The sequence below is a fragment of the Maylandia zebra genome, linkage group LG1 (assembly GCF_041146795.1).
Source record: "Maylandia zebra isolate NMK-2024a linkage group LG1, Mzebra_GT3a, whole genome shotgun sequence".
Lineage (NCBI taxonomy): Eukaryota > Metazoa > Chordata > Actinopteri > Cichliformes > Cichlidae > Maylandia > Maylandia zebra.
Genome location: NC_135167.1, coordinates 9,716,543 through 9,733,805, shown reverse-complemented (window position 1 = coordinate 9,733,805; position 17,263 = coordinate 9,716,543). Strand labels below are relative to the sequence as shown.

General features: G+C 41.0%; 1 long non-coding RNA gene across 1 annotated transcript; it reads left to right on the top strand.

The window, feature by feature from the left end:
* The first annotated feature begins 3,058 nt into the window (after positions 1-3,058).
* Positions 3,059-13,764, top strand: LOC143419922 (uncharacterized). Its single transcript, XR_013099946.1, has 3 exons — positions 3,059-3,180; positions 12,077-12,172; positions 13,248-13,764. It is a non-coding gene; the product is annotated as an uncharacterized LOC143419922 (long non-coding RNA).
* Positions 13,765-17,263: the final 3,499 nt, after the last annotated feature.

Below are 17,263 nucleotides of genomic sequence, written 5' to 3'. Positions count from 1 at the left end.
CAGTGTATTTACAATGCAGGCTTTAAGTTTCAACATCACAATTTTGGTCATTGGGAAGTGCCGCTTCAGTGTTATTCACAAAATAGAATCTAAAATCTGCAACACTGTTGTGTTGTTACTGAATGCCGCTTATGCAACTATTACTTACTCTGAGGGTGTGTTTGTACAAGACACCTGGCTATCTCCAGGCTGAGTAAATTGTACCTCACCTCATCTGGATCTCATTGCTGCCATCAAGCAGAAAAGCCATCATGCAGGTGGGAAACGAGGAATGCTTAGAACAGAAGCCACAGCTTCGTTCTCCTCCATTCTCAAGCCTGGCAGGGTAGGGCTGTACCAGCTGCTCGAGAAACCCCCAGTGTGGGAAAGTCTCTCCTCGGCTAATGGAAGACAAACACCTCGGAGAGTGGTGGAGATAGCATGAAAACGATTAAAGCGTGACCCAGATTCTGTTGTGTCTCTGGCCTTTCACTGCAGTTGACAAATACAGGAGGGGACCTTGTTAATGAAAACACTGACGAATCACTTGATGCTAATGAAGACAAACAACCTCATCCTAAGGTGCAGCTGGCATAAGCTTTGACATGATGGCACAAGGAAGGTGCCCATCAACAGAACCATTATATTAAAACTGAAACTGAGCGGCATTGATTTGCTACAAGAAAAAAAATGCAGCAATAATTGCACTTGTTCAGGGCATAAGATGCATATTTGTGTTATGAATGTGACAGGAGGACACGACTAGAAAACATTATTCAGTTCTCAGGCTACTGTGGACTTTTTGTGACATTTCACTGGTTGGCATTAGCTTTTCTCAAACAAGAAAAAAAAGCTTAATTATCTTATACTTTTACTGATATTGCAATTTCTTTAAAAGGCTTTCATGGCATTTCTATGTATTCATTAGTGTCAAGTCTTAAAATGGCACTGCTTCTAATAAAACACTCTAATTCATATTCAATATAAGATCCATATTTCATTATGTGGCATAACCTATTTGCCACAATGTTATGTTGGCTGCATTTGACCCTATTTATGTCTCCAGTAATTACAGCTCGCTGTGTGCAGAGCTTTCTCCTTCATGACTTTTGTCTCTGTCAGTATCTATTTGTCTTTGGACAAATTCGTCGCAGGAAGATCCTTTTTCTCAAATACCTTGCTTTGACTTTGTATCTTTTTTACCTGCTGAGATACCTGTGGTTCAACACTCCTAATTGACCTGTAGCTAACTGCTAATGGACCAATAAGGCAGTGTTTGTTCCATTTTGCGCATCCTTGTGCAACTTGCTTTTTCACTGTTGTGTGAGAAGAAAAGACAGAGGATATAAATATAAAACGAGCAAAAGCCCCTTGATGTTTGCCAGTGTTGTCACAGTGTGTGATGGGACTCTAGGGAGAAAAGTTCCATTCCAGTGGGGAAGTCAACCCACGCCTTTAGTTGCAAACCTGCCCCTTTACTCTAGTGGGTTAACATCAGTGAAGAGTATTAATGATATATAGCTGATCAAGCTTTTGTTCTATGGACAGTTGAGTCCTGTGCCCTGCTATAGTCATGTAAACAATGTAGAATGCGGCATTTAGCGTTAACATAGATAGGAAATCATTAACCCTCTATCTTCATACCATTTCTATGCATATATTGCTCTGGGGACTTTCTTATGAATACTCATCTCTTTAAGGATGTCAGTCCTTCCCCTTTGATTCATATCCAACCTCATATCTTTCTATCTGACTTTTTTAGTCCAGTTTTTTATTATCTTAGCATGGTCATGGGGAAACTATACACAAATTCCATGCAATTATAAAGTTCATTTTTTGAGAAGCCAGTGGGAACTTAATTTTTCTGATTTTTTAGATGACGCCTGCTAGAGGCAAGTTAAGTTTTCCTAGAAAATAGTGTAAGCTAAATGTGTAAAATGTAGAGCTAAAGTGGATTAATCCATGGTATGTGCACATAGCAGTGCACTGGCTGATGAACCCTAGTCATGAGGGATTTATTTAGCAAATATCCAGCAGCCCAGCAAGGAAAAAAAATGAGGAGCCTATTCCACTGTGTTTCTACCAGCCCCTGATGCCATACGTGCTCGGAATGAACAATAGTGCATTTCCTCCAGCAGCCAGTAGGGGGCACTGATATAATACAGGAGCCTGCCAATCTGTTATGCCTGGCTGGCCCACAGAGATGTTTGCAGTAATTTAGTTCCACTGCCAATATATAAATAGGAATTCTGCTGTTAGCACAAAAGAGCGGGGGGGAAAAACATACTGCCGAATGAATGTGAATTGCTCCCCTGCTCCCATTTCAACATCAAAGTAATCAAGGAAAACAAGCTTTTTTAATCGAAAGTATGCAATTAGAATAAAGCAGAACTGTCCTGGCTGTGCACACTGCCAGAATGAAGAGATTAAATGGGTAAGGAGAAAGGGGAAGCACAATCACTGCAGCAGCAGCTATCGGACTGCAGTCAGAACAGATAATGCAACACCTTTCATTTCTGTCCTATACTGTTACAACAAAGACTGACTCAATTCTGGAATCTTCAAGGGCGGAGGAAAACAGTGATTATTAGAGGCAGAACAAAAAGATCGCTTATAGGAAAAACGACTAATAAAAACACATGTTTTCCTTTTCCCTTTAATACTGAAACACGTTAGATTTTGAATGTTCTAAATTTTCTACGTGATCTTCTTCACTGAGCTGCAGATTCTGATTTATCCCAATTAAATAGAAGAAAGAAAAAGGATGCATGTTACAAAGAGTTATCAAAGAGCCAAGCTAGGTACAACATAGCATTCATTTGTTACTGTAGGATAATGAATCTCCCTACACGCATACTAGTACACAGATTCAACACGGCTATCCATAAGCATACCCCATGCTGTCCTGTCCTATGCAGTGTCAAAACAATGATAAACATTTGGTCACTATAGGAGTGCTCTGGAAACCAGCCAAGCTGAATGGGCTTTTTTGTTTCACTGAACAATAGCACTGCTAAAAGTACTTAACAGCTGTGCTATGCTCTGGGTTCCCCATAGACCCAGAACAGCACATCATACTAAGAAGTGTTGCTTTGTGCAGTTGTTCATTTCTTTATCCTTCTGGGAACAGTATATATTGAAAATGCAGCATTCTGAATGAAGAAAAGGAACAACTCTTTCCATTTTCTCTCAAGAATATCTGTGGGTAACTGGAATATTTCTTTTTTAAAAGATATTATGGTATTTTGGGGATGAAGTGCTTTATTTCCTGTTATTGCTTTGATAGCTTTATTGAACTAGACTGGGATTTTTTTGTGTCTCTTTTCTACTAATTTTTCTACTCTGCACAACTCTGCTCACTCATTTTAAACCTTGCTTTCTTTGATCTTTCTTTTTCGCTCTTGTAAAAATGCTGCCAGCAGAAGCTATAATGTAACCAGATAACATCTTAAGATAGCATCTCACCCTGGATAGCTGAACACAGTAATTTCAGGTAGACCAGTCACTAAGGTGCACACTATGTACAACTTCACTCTCTGCAGGATTGGACCGAACAGCTGTCATTTTAGATTGATTTCTCCCCGATTCCCAGTGTAATAAACACTTGGTTTGGTGATGTGTGAGTGTAATGAGGGTCTGTCACATGACTGACAAGTAATGTTCCTGCCGCTTCTTTTTCTGATTTAGATGACCCCCTATGTGTCTCCATGTCCATCTTGTCCACACACACAGGTCATTAATATAAACTGCCCCATCAGTAATCAAACAAGCCAAATATTACAAAAGTATTACATTCAAGGTGATTTTTTTTTTTACGTCTTAGATTGATAACCATAAAATTAGTCTGAGCAGTGTCTCTGAAGAGCACCCCTTTCTTTTTTTGAATTACATGCACTTTTATTCATTTATTTATCTTGTAGTTGCAAATTGTGAAACCCATATCATTTTGTCTTGGTAAATATAATACCTTAATTAGGTTAACGGTCTGTTTTTTGGCAATGCGTCTGTTTTGTTGCCTTTGTTTGTGGCTGCATTTTGTATTTTCATCTCAGCAGGCATGTTATTTTATGCTGCGCTTACTGTCAATCACCTGACACCCACAGGAAGAAATGCAAGTCGCTGCCAGAAAATAATACCTCAAACAATAACAATAATAATACTTCAGCATGTCATCTTGCAAACTTGTCACATCCATGTCTTCTTATTTGGACTTTTTTTTATTTTTTTTATTTTGTCAAGTGAGACAGCGGTCAATTTCCATTTTCACACAGTAATGGTTATCTTTTGAAATGACATAAGAAGGCATAAATATGACATAAACTGCTGATTATTTTGCAAACTGGAAAACTAGATAAAGATGTGGCTCTACATGACAACATTATTCTCTATTAACAATGTACAGCAGTATGTGGGCGTACAGCACAGCAACCCCTGTGGTTGCAACTTCACAATCTGTCACACAACAGCTCACATATCTTTAGTCCACTCATATATTGATATACACAAATATTACACAAATCCACAAGACATCTATCTGTATAGTCTGGCAGCCATCTGTCATGTCCAGTTGATTGGTCTAGTACTTCGTAAATCGTTGATAGCACATCTTTAAGCCCCCTTCCTCCCATCTTCTGTGCTAAAAGTCCTCCCACATACCTTCCCTTCATTTAGAGAGGACAAGCAACTACACTACTTAATTAACTGACTCGCGTAATTAGCTTCATGGCTTTGTATATTTAAAGCATTACGTCATTTAGCCAGCACATACAGCACAATTGAGCTTAAACTGCACCCATGAAATGTTTCTTTACCTTCCTTTGTTGTTTACTTCATAGCATGTAATTTCTGGGTCACACGTGGAAAAGTTTCTAAATATTGACTTCTACTCTATCGAGACTGGGCTCGCCTTTAATGTGTGATTGACAAGGACATTAATTATTTTGCTAGAATAGACTTTAGAAACTGGCAACACGCTGATAGAGCTGTAGTGCTGAGTGATGCAAAAGAGATATTTTGTTCCACTACATGCCAGACTGGGTGCTCCTGCCAGTGTGAAAACAGGAATTCTGGATGCTTGGGGGACAAGATATCAATTTAAATGGACGTGCTTTTCAGTGTATTCCATTCCCCTTTTAATTTACCTGTTTATAACATAATTTATTAGTAAAATGTAGGGATGCCACCATAACTGGATATGTTATAATCTATAACCACAACTTATGGTTCCTTTCTTCACCACAACTTTGAAAATCCAGCTTTTTATTTTTTCAGTAGGTACCATAGCCAGTATACTGTATATACTAAGTGATACTACTCCTACTAAACTCAGATTAGACTCATTTGCATTTTAGTCATTTGCACCAGCACCACTGCAGACTGGCACACAGCCCCTCCCCCTTGCTAACAACTAAACACACAAACAGTAATGCAACAAACTTGGTGAAGCATATTAAAGACTGGCACCCCAGTCTTCATTAAGTATGGTTAGTAAATTTCCATTTCAACTACACTGAACTATGAAACAGTTATCATGAACATTAACCCCACAGGCAACGTTAACGTTAGCTGTTTAACTGTTCACAGTTACCTACATTAGCCATTTTTTAAGTAGCAGGTAGCAGCCACAACTGATAGTAAAATAATAAGTGTTGTCAGTCCTACCTGTCTGTAATTGTTATGGACAGTGTTAATTTAACAAGGTAACTCAATTATTTATGCCTAAATATTACATCTAATATTTCACCACACATTTTTGGCCATTTGTAAAATACCCACATTTATTTATTATTATCATTGATTTGTCTTTCTGGATGCAGATTTTCCAGCTTTTTCATGTTCTTACACACAGATTTAACACCCTGACCTTTGTATCCCTGAAGACAATTTTTGCCCACATGTACCTTTGCTTCTGCAAATGGAACATAACATTAAGTTAATATTTTCTCATTTTTAGGGGAAAACATTTGTAGGCGGCACATTTGGAGCTCGGTGGTGGAGCAAATTATTTTGTCCCTCAAACCAGAGCCCAACGTTTTACTCATATGCATGACAGTTTTATACTTTGCATTATCTCCATGTTATGTTTATGCAGTTTACCAGAACCTGTCTATTACATAATTTTTTATTAATACTACTACTTCAATAATACACAGTATTTGGTTTTCCTATTTAATCCCATTATAGACTGAATGGCTCAGTGTACAGTGTAAACACGAATGGATTTATATTTGTGGAACAGATATTAAAATTAAGTATGTCTGACATGGATGTTTGATAGACTGATGGAAGATCAAAGTGTAGTGTATTCAACAAAAGATTAAAAAATAATAAGATTTAGTTGGCAAGGATTATTTTTTAAACTCTGCAGTATTTAAAAAAATAAAAAAATCAATAAAGTGAACCTATCTATGGACCAAATTCCTCATCCTTAAAATAACATTTCAAATGAAGCATTCCCTCAACAGACACTGCTGTGTGGGTTTTCCAGCCTCAACTTTCTTTATTGTATGCACCAATTGTCCCATTCACTCCCAGAGCAGGGAGACCTCATTAAGGCAGGTTAAGGCAACCCACTAATGGTTCCTCTCAGTGCTAATAACATGGGGTCACCTAATATTACACACTGCTTTGTTCCATTCATCCAGCTATTTATCATGTATTATTAACAGGAAGGTATCATGAAATCACTGCTATAATCATAATAATGTTCTCGTGGCCTAGGTTAAGACAGGTAACACTCAGTGTGTTAGCAGGTGACTTATTAGAGGCAGCAGAGTAGGCACTCTCTCCACCGGATGAATATTTCACCACAAACCAAGTTACATGCAATAACAACACAGTGTCAAGCTGCGATGGGCTTTTCTGTATGTGTTTTGTGCAGCATGAATTGCACTGCATTTTGAATAACATGGTGTTATTCTGTATGTAAATCAATTTCTTATATATGGGACAATGTTTTCCTCCAACATTATTTAGTAAATGCAGAGATTAAATATGTGAATATTTTTGAATACCAGCAATATGAAAAACAGTATGATCCACAAAATAGCTATACAATAAAGAGATACATCTATTTTAAAAATGAGGTCTAACTGCCTCCCAAGTCGGTTTAGTTCATACTTTATTTCAAAACATGTTCTGCATTTGTTTAAATAAAACCAAGGTTCCTCTAAAATGAGTAGGTTTCAATGTTATTACTCTTTTGTTATCCACATATTCAGAGGCCAAGGGCCAATACTCAGTAGCTTTTTTGTGCAAGTTCCCCCACTTAAAATGATGACAGAGGTCAGTAATTTGCACCAGAGGTACACTTCAACTGTGAGAGACAGAATGTGAAAAGAAAATCCATGAATTCACATGGTAGGATTTGTAAAGAATTTATTCGTAAATTAGGGTGGAAAATAAGTATTTGGTCACCTCAAACAAGGAAAATCTCTGGCTCTCACAGACCTGTAACGTCTTCTGTAAGAAGCTTTTCTGTCCCCCACTCGTTACCTGTATGAATGGCACCTGTTTGAACTCATCATCTGTATAAAAGACACCTGTCCACAGCCTCAAACAGTCAGACTCCAAACTCCGCCATGGCCAAGACCAAAGAGCTTTCGAAGGACACCAGGAAAAGTATTGTAGACCTGCACCAGACTGGGAAGAGTGAATCTACAATAGGCAAGCAGCTTGGTGTGAAAAAATCAACTGTGGGAGCAATCATCAGAAAATGGAAGACATAACAAGACCACTGATAATCTCCCTCGATCTGGGGCTCCACGCAAGCTCTCATCCCGTGGGGTCAAAATGATCATGAGAACGGTGAGCAAAGATCCCAGAACCACACGGGGGGACCTGGTGAATGACCTGCAGAGAGCTGGGACCAAAGTAACAAAGGTCACCATCAGTAACACACTACAACGGCAGGGAATCAAATCCCGCAGTGCCAGATGTGTACCGCTGCTGAAGCCAGTGCATGTCCAGGCCCGTCTGAAGTTTGCCAGAGAGCACATGGATGATACAGCAGAGGATTGGGAGAATGTCATGTGGTCAGATGAAACCAAAGTAGAACTCTTTGGTATAAACTCAACTCGTCGTGTTTGGAGGAAGAAGAATACTGAGTTGCATCCCAAGAACACCATACCTATTGTGAAGCATGGGGGTGGAAACATCATGCTATGGGGCTGTTTTTCTGCCAAGGGGACAGGACGACTGATCCGTGTTAAGGACAGAATGAATGGGGCCATGTATCGTGAGATTTTGAGCCAAAACCTCCTTCCATCAGTGAGAACTTTGAAGATGAAACGAGGCTGGGTCTTCCAACATGACAATGATCCAAAACACACCGCCCGGGCAACAAAGGAGTGGCTCCGTAAGAAGCATTTGAAAGTCCTGGAGTGGCCTAGCCAGTCTCCAGACCTCAACCCCATAGAAAATCTGTGGCGGGAGTTGAAAGTCCGCGTTGCTCGGCGACAGCCCCAAAACATCACTGCTCTCGAGAAGATCTGCATGGAGGAATGGGCCAAAATACCAGCTACTGTGTGTGCAAACCTGGTAAAGACCTATAGTAAACGTTTGACCTCTGTTATTGCCAACAAAGGTTATGTTGCAAAGTATTGAGTTGTATGTTTGTTATTGATTTACGAATAAATTCTTTACAAATCCTACCATGTGGATTCATGGATTTATTTTTCACATTCTGTCTCTCACAGTTGAAGTGTACCTCTGGTGCAAATTACTGACCTCTGTCATCATTTTAGGTGGGGGAACTTGCACAATCGGTAGCTGACTAAATACTTTTTTGCCCCACTGTATCTGCTGTGTTGAAGTTGTTGTTGAAATACCCGCAGGAATTACACTGGGCACTGGACTGAACTAAACTCTACCCACTCTAGTCAGTAAAATAAAAATGACTTCAGCTGGTATAACACTATTGCACATTTCACATCTGCTCTATCATTTTGCACTATTATTTTTCACACTGTCCATACACACTCACCAGCCACTTCACTATTTAGCTCGAAAAAAAAGAAATTATATGCCAATTTCATGGCATCAATTCAATGCTTGTAGGCATACAGACAACCTGCTGAAGTTCAACCCGAGTTTCAACATGGGGAAGAAAGGTGATTTACGTGACTTTGAACATGCCATGGTTTGCAGGTGCCAGAGGAACTGGTCTGAGTATTTTGGAAGCTGGTGATCCGCACACTGTTCTCTGGGCAAAAATGCTCTGTTGATGCCAAAGGGCAGAAGAGAATGGCCAGACTGCTTCAAGCTGACAGGGGGTAACTCAAATAACCATTTGTTACAAACATGGTATGCAGAGCATCTCTGACCATGTCAAACCTTGAAGCAGATGGGCTACAGCAGCAGAAGACCACTCAAAAGAATAGAATAGGAAACTGAGGCTACAATTTGCACAGATTTGCCAAAATCTGACAATAGAAGGTTGGAAAAACAGTGCCTGGTCTGACTTCTAAGTCTTCATTTCTGCTAAGACATTCTGATAGTAGGGTCAGAATCTGACATGAAAGCACGGATCCATCCTGCTTTGTATAAATGGGTCAGGCTTTTGATGGTTGTGTAATGCTGTAGGTGATATTTTATGGGCAAACTTTGCACCCCTTAATGTTTTAACACCAAGCCAACAAGCCCATACTCTCTTGACCACAGCATGCCTATCTTATATACTTCCAGCAGAATAACTAACCACAAAGCTTAAATCACCTCACAGTGAACATGACAGCGACCCAACAATACAAACACTTGAACAGGACAATGAGTTCACTGTACTCAAATAACCTCCACAGTCAACAGATCTAAAAAACAAAAACAAAAAACGATCCCACTGTATATCTGAATTGTCTACTTTCAAATTCAAAATAATGGGAAGACAATAAAGAATTACATATGATATCAATACCTTTCCTTTAAAATCTTGTGTCCCCTTAAAACTAGGAGTGTCGTAAAAGTATTTGTTTGATTAGTTTTTGATTGGAGTTTACTGAGTCATGCATAATGGACATCTTTGATCAATAAAATGCTGTCTGTGAGGCAACATAATACACGATCATTGCCTTTCTCTTTGTACTGACCTATTTCACTTAATAACATACTGACAAAGAAAAGAAATAATAAACATATCAACATAGTCTATGTAGTCTGTATTTTCCTATAATTGATTAGTTTGTTGATGATGGTATTTTCAATTTTGCAGATATGAAAAAAAATCTTAAATGTATTTCGAGCAGATTTATTTCATGTGTTTTTACTCTATATTTGGAGCTGTCTGCAATTTTCTGAGTGTAATTGACTTTGTATTACCCTGTTTGACACCTTCATGCCGTACCCTCTCCATGTGCTACTGCAACTCATTTCTCTTTTATCTTAAAAGTCAGAATCATTCAGGAAAATATTTTCACACTACAAACCATCTAAACTATTGTTTGATCTGGACTGAGACCTCCTCTTTTTTCGGGCAAGGATGGAGTTCTCAGATTGTCATCTAAGATTTTTTTACAGCTCTGATTTCTCTTCAAAACAAACTGAAAGGTCTGAAAGTGTAAAGCAAACAAGTTAGGTGTGAAAGCACCAAAAACCATGCATTGGATAACATACAATTAGAGATGACCCGAAGAAAAACGGAGACAAAAGATACTCAGTGCACACACTCAAATGGACACATATAATCACAAAATGTGTTCAACAACCATCAATCATCTTTTAAAAGATTTCAGATTGCAGCTGAATTCCATCACAGAGTGCTTTCAACCAAGCAGTTTTATAGATGTAAAACATTTTCCAGCACTGAAGATTTATACCTGCAAAACAGAACAAGCTGGGCTGTAATTCCTATTCAGTCAAACTAGGGAACTCATTCAATCGAATTTCCTGTCTTTGCTTTCATGACTTTATGTTTTAGAAGGTAAAATGCAAATGATTACCCCAAAAGTGTGTCATTGAACTGGCATATTATATTCTGGTGGCTGATTCTCTACTCAGATGGCTTATTTGACTCCTCAGTGTTTGGTAAATAGTAGGTGGACTGGTCCTTATATTGCACATTTTTTTTGTCCAGCTGAGCACTAAAACCACTTTTTACTACAAATTTTTTATTATTAATCCTTTATTTATCCAGGTAAAAGATCTCATTGAGATTAAATATCTCATTTCCAAGAGAGACCTGGCATCATAGCAACAAAAGTCACATACCACATAGGTATATAACAGTTAAAACAAATACAATATCCCATACAAACATGTGTAAAATATACAATAACAGATCAAATTAAGAGTACATTAAAAACAATCACACTGAGTAAAAGAGCTGTTCTCTCGTTCCTTTAAGACAGACTTAAACTCTCCCAAGGTAACCAATTCTGATAATTTCAGTTCCTTCTGCAGATTATTCCAGGAAGCAGGGGCAGCGTATTTAAAAGCCCTTTTCCCCAATTCTGTTCTGATTTTTGGGACAATCAATTGTATGATTTTGTTCGAACGAAGGTTGTATTGGTTGTGGTTTTTACACATATAAACACATAAATAAGATGGAACCAGCCCAAAGAGAGATTTATAGATAAAGATCAACCAATGGGAGAGTCTGCGAATATGCAAAGATGGACATTTAGCAGCAGCATACAAAGAACAATGATGTACATGATTTTTATAGCCAATAATAAAACGTAAAGCACAATGGTACACAGTATCCAACCTCTTTAGGTAGTGGGCAGGTGCATTCATAAAAAGCAGGTCACCATAATCCAATAAAGGTAAAAAATTACACTTGTCTATTCACACAACATTCCTATATCACTATTTTATTCCTTTTAACACTTTCTGCCACACATACACTATGATGGATGCATCAGAAACAATTAGGGGTTCAGCATCTTGCCCAAGGACACTATGACACTGTGACAAAACCTTTGAGCTTTTAACATCGCATATTTTACTCCACATTAATTCATACGTTATGTAGTCGATTAATCCAGCCTGATATTTTCTTTTGTTTTTTTACTTCAGTGACCTTTCCGCTCTTTGTCCTTTGTTCTGTTCAGATTTTGACCAGATTGAGTTGCCATTTCGGTGTTTACCTTTCATTTTCTTTTAGATCTCCTCCAGTCGACTGGAGGAGCTAGGGACCGAACAACAGACATTCCAATTGGTGGATGACCTACTCCAACTCCAAAGCCACAGCCACCCACCAGTATGCATTTTTCTGCAGTTTAACGCCATTATCTGTTCAATTAGTGCACTGTCCCTCAATGCCTTATGTTTTCTGTTGGCCTCAGATTATACCAATTTGACTTGTTTTCAGACAGCCTCCCATCCAGGAAGGAAAATGTTTGGTTTTATTTTTCACCTCAAATATATTATTCTCATGTTTTCCTTTCAAATCAACATCTACCTTCAGGATATGTGAGTCTTCTCTCTCATTTTGTTCTCTGTATCTAGAGAACTCTGAACTCAGTCATACTGGAAATGGCAATGCAAAACAAAGACAACAAGGACCATGTCTCCAGTAGCACTCCAGAGATATCAAATTATTCCTTCTTCTCTCCTTTTTTTTTTGCCTTTTGTGTATCATTGCTTTTTATTTTGACATAATATGTGAGACGTGCAAACTCTAAAGGCAGCACCTAGGAGTTTTGTATGGGGAACACATCACTACCCAACACCACAGCCATGTATGGAGTGAATGCTTAAAAATGTACGAACCATGTGCATTATGTATAATAATGTTTTAAATATAAGATCTCCTTTGCTCCATTGAGACTTTTGTCTGTATAGTCCTGGTTTATCTGGACTGATTGATCTCAGTTGGATTTTGCATTAAAATACCTGTCGAAAAAACAAGGGAAAGGGAGAGAGCAGAAAAATAACCCAAGCTTGATAAAAAAAAAAAGCAAATGTGTGATCACACAATAGCAGTGATGAGCACACAACCTCTGCTGACTATCTGTCACATCTACCAGATTATTGCTGATGAGTTTTCATACAACCGCTCCCTGTGGGTAAAAGAGATTTAAACTGTGATCACAACTATGCATCAATATATGCTGGAGACATTATACTGCATTATACTCCACAAGAGTTTCTAAGAGACTTTAAAGCTCAAACAACTCTCCATTTATTTACTTTGGTTTTGCCTCGTGTAAGAAGCCAAACATGTCTGCTTAAAAGGATATAGACAGTATTCAACTGATCTCTTTTCGAGTGTGTGTAGGCGTGTGTACACATGAATAAACAATAATATATGTTCTTTCTTCTCTTCTTAACAGGAATGGTTTTCTCCACAACAAAAGACAAATGAGTGAATTCCTCTGTATATTGCTAGTATGAAGCTTCATTTTCTTGATTTTTAGTGAAAAAAACCACACGTGATTAAAAAAAATCTTTATCACATGTTTACTGCAAATGTCCGAGATGCTTTGAATTAAAATGTTATGTTTTACGAGGTCTTGAGGCAAAAAGCAAAAAATATTTAATGATATTTTGCCCTACAATTAAATGACAGATTGCTTCATGTTTGCCATGTCTTATTTTCCTTAGTTTAATGAGACTTCTTTTTTTTTTTTTCTTTTTTTTTTTTTTTATCAATGGATGCTTTATTGAATGAGTAGACTGTGCAGCGGGCCAGCAAACGTAGGCTACAGATTTGTCATATTTCCTTCTTGCATAGTTTACAAAATTACTTTATTTGTATAACTTTTTACAATATCTGTAACAAACAAACCACGCAGGAGACGGTTTATCTGCAGCCAAAGCTTTCTAAAAAATGAAAGTGACATTGTATCATATGTCCACTTTTTGTTGGTATATCTACATACACACTTTATATTTTAGAGCACAAAAAAAGACAAAACAGATGTTTGAAGCTTTCTTTTATATCTGCCAGTTTTTTTTTTTTTTTTTTTTTTTTTTTTTTTTTGGCCTGTCCCGTTTGGCTCTTTTGCCATCAGAATTGTTGTCTAAAGGCAAAGAAAGATGCCCAACGGATTTACTTTACCAAACTGACCATCCCAGCCTTGCCGTAATGGTCCATTTGATTCACCTTTTATTGTTTATTTTATTTTCACTTACTGAATACGGGATAGACTTGACTGGGGGAAAGAAGGGGAGAAAGAAAGAGGGAAAGAGAAACAGCTGAGAAGAGGGACGGGGGAGAAGGGCAAAAGACAAAAACCAACAGAACGGGCAGAGAAAAAAAATGCATATATCAATCACCTGGATCACCTGCTGAGAAAGAAAAAAGAAAGCAAGCAGAAGAGAACAAGAGTAATAGAATAAACAACATCACAATGATATATGGGAATATGACAGTAAATACTAAATGTTAAACATTATTGTGCAGCACATAAGATCAACAGAACACAGTGTGCTTTGAGGTAGGAGCCAAAAAGGGTGTAGTTTGTGGGTGTGATCACCCGTGTGTACACCTGTGAGCATGGATGCGCTTGTTTTTTGTTTTTTTAAAAGGTTCCTTCATGTAATAATCTGCTAGAGGGTGTGGGGGGGCCACAGCCCCGTCCTCCAGGGCGTGAAGCAGGTGTGGAGGAGATCAAAACTCCAGACATCCAGAGGCCCCCAGAACACAAGAGACCAAGGAAGACCAACAGAGGGGCAGCTGCGCCACTGTCCCGGAAAGAGCTGAGGAGAGTCCCAGATGAGGGCTCACTCAGCAGCCGCGGAGCAGAAGCCAGGGGGAGTTGCAGTGACGCGCCCGTGAGCTCCGCCGGCAGCCAGCTGCGCCTGAGTGACCGAGCCCCAGGCCGATAGGCCGGGGGCACCCCACCTCCGAAGTGGCCCGAGCGAGCCCCAGGCTCCAGGCCCCGATAAGCGGCCGCCAAGGAGTGAGCCGGTGTGTACCTGGACGCCCATCCCCGGACACAAAGAACCACCAACGCACCGATGTCTGAGGGGGTCCGCCACTGGCAGGGGAAGTGGTGGTAGGGGGAGATAGGCCTCCAAACCTTGGAGGGCCTGAGATGTCCCCAGAGAGGTGGCGCCTGACACCCAACCTGACATATAGACACAGACATACAGGCACACACAGATACAAACATCCATTCCCACCCTCATGCTCTCATATGCACTTACTCCACACTCAACCAACGTGGAGACAGACATAAAGAGACGTTGTACACACGATCACACTCCCCAAGCGTACTCTACAAACCGGGTCTAGGTGCCCCCGCCCCTGGAGGGGGGAACTGCACCCAGACCCAGGTGGTGTTTCCCTTTTCCCTGCGGTGGGGGGAGGCAGACCGCCCCGACTCCGCAGCAGCAGGAAGGCTCCACACTCCAGACCGCAGTCAGACGGCCAACTCCTCCTCCTAGTCCTAGCCCCCCTGCTCCAGCAGGTCGCAGAGAACGGGGGTGAGAGAAGACTCCGAACCTCCCTCCACCCGCTCATTGTAATGTTGATGCATGTGTGTTCTAAGGTGCATTTAAAACCCAGGAGGGCTTGGAGCTACCTGCCAGAGAGCAGCAGGTAAGCGCATGGTCCCTCCTGCTAGCCCTCAATGTCTACGTGTATTTAAAATTGAGAGGTGGGCAACGATGCCAGGGGTGGGGTGTACACCCTGATGGTACTTTGGACTCCGTGTATCGTGCCCACCCCCAAGATCCTATATGTATGTGTAATGAGAGTGTGAGTAATGTGAATGTCTAAGTTGTGGGATAAAATTGAGGCAGAGGCAGCCAGAAGGGGACAGAGGGGGGGGTAGCCTCCTCTGCACCCTGGTGACATACCCCTACTCCAAGGCCCTGCATGTGTGGGTGGTTGTGGTGGAGCGGGAAGAGGGAGGCAGCTGGAGATGGGGAGGGAAGGAAGGGAGGGGCAAGTGACCCCTCCCTGGGGCCAGCTCCCCCGCTGACCCCAGTAGGCACCCCCATACTCCGCGACCCGCCAGGGAAAGGGGGCCCAGGCCCATCCAGACCGGGCCCAGTGCAGCAGCGCCACCCGGCCCCACAGAGCCCGGGACAGTCCACCCAATCCCACCACAGAGAAAACTGCACCCACCCCACCATCCACTCATCTTCCAGACTACATAAGACAATAAACACCCAGGCTGAGATCTTCCTCCACCTCTCCTGTATCTCCCCCTCCTGCAGAGGCAGCTCCTGAGGAGAGGAAAGCTCCTGCAAGATGTGACAATCTCCCCCACCAGTTGAAGAGCCCCCCAGGTGGCTCAACGCACCGGCGGCACCCTGCTCCAGGGCTGGGCCCCCATGCACCCACCCGCCCACAACCCCGGCAACACACCAACCAGGACCCAAGCCCCCGAGGCCCGGTCCGGGTCCCAGCCCAGAGACGGAGCGCCCCCAGAACCTCACGCCCATCCCGGACCCACCCAGGGGCAGCCAGGCTACCAGGTCAGTAACCCACGTCCGTCAGCACAGACCCTCCCCTAGCCCCGCTGCACGCAGCCGCGAGGAAACAGTCACCGGAGAGCCAACAGAGCCCCTAACCGGACATGACCGCTACCCCGGGTTGAGCCCCCCAAGGAAGATGCCTCCGGGGAACCCCCCGACGCCCTAAGCCTGTCCCTACCCCCACACCAATCACAACAGTGAAGGCGGGACCAAACTATGACCCCCCACCCCCACTAGGTGATGGAGCTGATCAAAGGAGCCCCGAGCAATTGATCTGATGTGGTGGCAGAGGCTGTATCAAGACTAATGTAATCTAATAGATAATTTCTATATTGGTTAGAATTAAGATTATTTTTATTTTTCCAGTTCATGAGGACTGTTTTCTTGGCTATGCATAGGGCAGTGAAGATCATATGGGCTATATTCTTTTCTGAAGTGACATTATCTAAGCTGCCCAACAAACACACTAAGGGGGAAGTTGGAATGTTACATTTCAGACACTTCGATAAGTCTTCACATATCTCGCGCCAAAACTTCTGAACTGGTGGACAGAACCAAAGAGCGTGGATATAATTGTCCGGTGAATTGGTTTGGCAGTGTGAGCAGTTTTTGGTAGACGTAAAGCCCATCTTGAACATCCGATGACCTGTATAGTGCACTCTATGTAATATTTTGTATTGAATTAATTGAAGACTGGGATTTCTAATTAGATGAAAGGTTTTTAAGCAAATCTGAGACCAGAAGTTTAGGTCTAAGTTAACTGATAAATCCGCTTCCCATTTTGCAATAGGAAGTGATATTGATTCATCTGTTTTAGAAAGCATTCTGTATATTTTGGATAGTAATTCAGGGGGTTTAAGAGTAAGAAATTGAACCACACTTGGTGGTGTTTGTAGTTCAACTTGACCCGGTTTAAATT